This window comes from Ursus maritimus (assembly GCF_017311325.1).
Source record: "Ursus maritimus isolate PB19 chromosome X unlocalized genomic scaffold, ASM1731132v1 scaffold_X1, whole genome shotgun sequence".
NCBI lineage: Eukaryota > Metazoa > Chordata > Mammalia > Carnivora > Ursidae > Ursus > Ursus maritimus.
This window is the reverse complement of record NW_024423319.1, coordinates 60,855,172-60,857,828: the sequence shown is the minus strand read 5'-3', so window position 1 is coordinate 60,857,828 and position 2,657 is coordinate 60,855,172.

The following is a 2,657-nucleotide window of genomic DNA, read 5'->3' as shown; positions in this document are numbered from 1 at the left end:
GATTCACATTTTTTACAATTTGCTTCCTGGCTAACCTAATTAGAATTATCATTGTGTTGATCGGTTCTTGGTCTTTTGGCTAAAATCAAGTGTAGAATTATCATTGTGGGTTTTTTTTTTCTTCAAGTTTCTTTTTATTTGTTTTTAAATTATTATTTTTCTTAAGTAAGCTCTATGTGAGTCTTTTTTTAAAATTTTTATTATGTTATGTTATTTACCATATAGTATATCCTTAGTTTTTGATGCAGTATTCCATGATTCATTGTTTGCGTATAATACCCAGTGCTCCATGCAATATGTGCCCTCCTTAATACCCATCACTGGCCTAGCCCAATCCCCCACCCCCCTCCCCTCTGAAACTCTCAGTTTGTTTCCCAGAGTCCATAGTCTCTCGTGATTCATTCCCCCTTCTGTTTACCCCCCCTTCATTCTTCCCTTCCTTCTCCTACTGCTCTCCCTACTATCCCTTATGTTCTACAAATGAGTGAAACCATATGACAATTGTCTTTCTCTGCTTGACTTATTTCACTTAGCATAATCTCCTCCAGACCCATCATAATATGTTCCTATAATTGTATTTCTTCAGTGTTGGTTGTGATCTCTCTTTCATTTATGATTTTATTTAATTGGTTCCTTTCTCTTATTTATTTGGTTCTCTTTTCTTTTTAATAAGTCTGGATAGGAGTTTTTTGGTTTTAATAATTCTTTCAAAGAACCAGCTCCTAGTTTTGTTGATCTGTTCTACTGTTCTTTTCTGTCTATTTCATTGATTTCTGCTCTAATCTTTATTAACAAAAATTGTACCCCCCAAAAAGAAAAAACAAACAAAAAAGAATCTTACTCATTGATATCCTGAAGAAGAATTTCTGGACATGAGATCCAAGTTTTTCCTAGCATCTCTCCAACTCAAAATAACTTAGTGGGATATAGAGGACATATACATAAAGCTCTATGAGACATGATATGCATTTGATAGTAAAAATGTATAAAGAACTAGGGGCACCTGGGTGGCTCAGTTGGTTAAGTGTTTGACTCTTGGTTTCAGCTCAGATCATGAGCTCAGGGTCCTGAGATGGAGCCCCACTTAGGGCTCCATGCTCAGCAGGGAGTCCTCCCTTTCCCTTCCCTCTCGGTCCATCCACCCTCTGACACTCCCCCTCTTGTTGCATGCTCCTGCTCTCTCTCAAATAAATAAATAAAATCTTAAAAAATGTTTAAACGATTATGGTCTGAGAATATGCAGGGAATGATCCCATTATTTTGGTACTAGTTGAGACCTGTTTGTGACCCAGTATGTGATCTATTCTGGAGAATGTTCTATGTGAACTCAAGAAGAATGTATATTCTGTTGCTTTAGGATGAAATGCTCTGAATATATCTCTGAAGTCCATCTGGTCCAGTGTGTCATTCAAAGCCCTCATTTCCTTGTTGATCTTTAGATGAGCTGTCCATTGCTATGAGTGGTCCCCTAATATTATTGTATTATTTTCAATGTGTTTTCTTTAATTTTGTTATTAATTGGTTTATATAATTGGCTGCTCCTCAGTTAGGGGCATAAATATTTACAATTGTTAGATATTTTTATTGGATAGAGTCTTTAATTGTGATATAGTGTCACTCTTCATCCCTTGCTACAGTCTTTAGTTTATAATATAATTTTTCTGATATATGGATTGCTACCCCAGTTTTCTTTTGATATCCATTATCATGATAAATAGTTCTGCTCACTTTCAATCTGGAAGTGTCTATGGGTCTAAAATGAGTCTCTTGTAGACAGCATATCAATGGGTCTTGTTTTTCTTTTTTATTTGTTTTGTTTTGTTTTTTAATCCAATCTGATACCCTGTGACTTTTGAATGGAGCATTTAGTCCTTTTACATTCAGAGTAATTATTGAAAGATAGGAAGTTAATGACATTTTATTACCTGTAAAGTCTCTGTTTCTATAGATATTTCTGTTCTGGTCTTTGTTACTTTGGGCTCTCTTTTCATGCAAAGGATCCCCTTAAATATTTCTTGCAGGGCTATTTTAGTGATCACATTTTTTTTTTTAGTCCCAGAATCTCTTTATCTCTCCTTTCATTATGAATGACAGCCTTGCTCGATAAAGTATTCTTGACTGCATATTTTTCTCCTTTAACCCTCTGAATATATCATGCTAGTCCTTTCTGGCCTGCCAGGCCTCTGTGGACAGGCCTACTGCTATCCTTATGTTTCTATTCTTGTAAGTTAAGGACCTCTTGTCCCAAGCTGCTTTCAGGACTTTCTCTTCATTTCTGAAATTTGCAAGGTTTATTATTATATGTCAAGGTGTTGACTTATTTTTAACGATTTTGTTGGGGGTTCTCTGTGCCTCCAGGTCTTGAATGATTGTGTCCTTCCCCAGTTTAAGGAAGTTCTCAGCTCTAATTTGTTCAAATAATCCTTTTGCCCCTCTCTCTTTCTCTTTCCTCATCTTCTCAGACCCCTATTATTCAAATATTATTGAGCTTTATGTTATCACTGATTTCTCAAAGTCTCCCCTCACTATCCAGTAGTTGTTTTTCTCTTTTTTTCAGCCTCCTTACTTTCCATCATTTTGTCTTCTATATCACTGACACTTCTGCCTTGTTTAACCTAGCAGTTAGAGCCTCCATTTTTTATTGCATCTTAGTAATA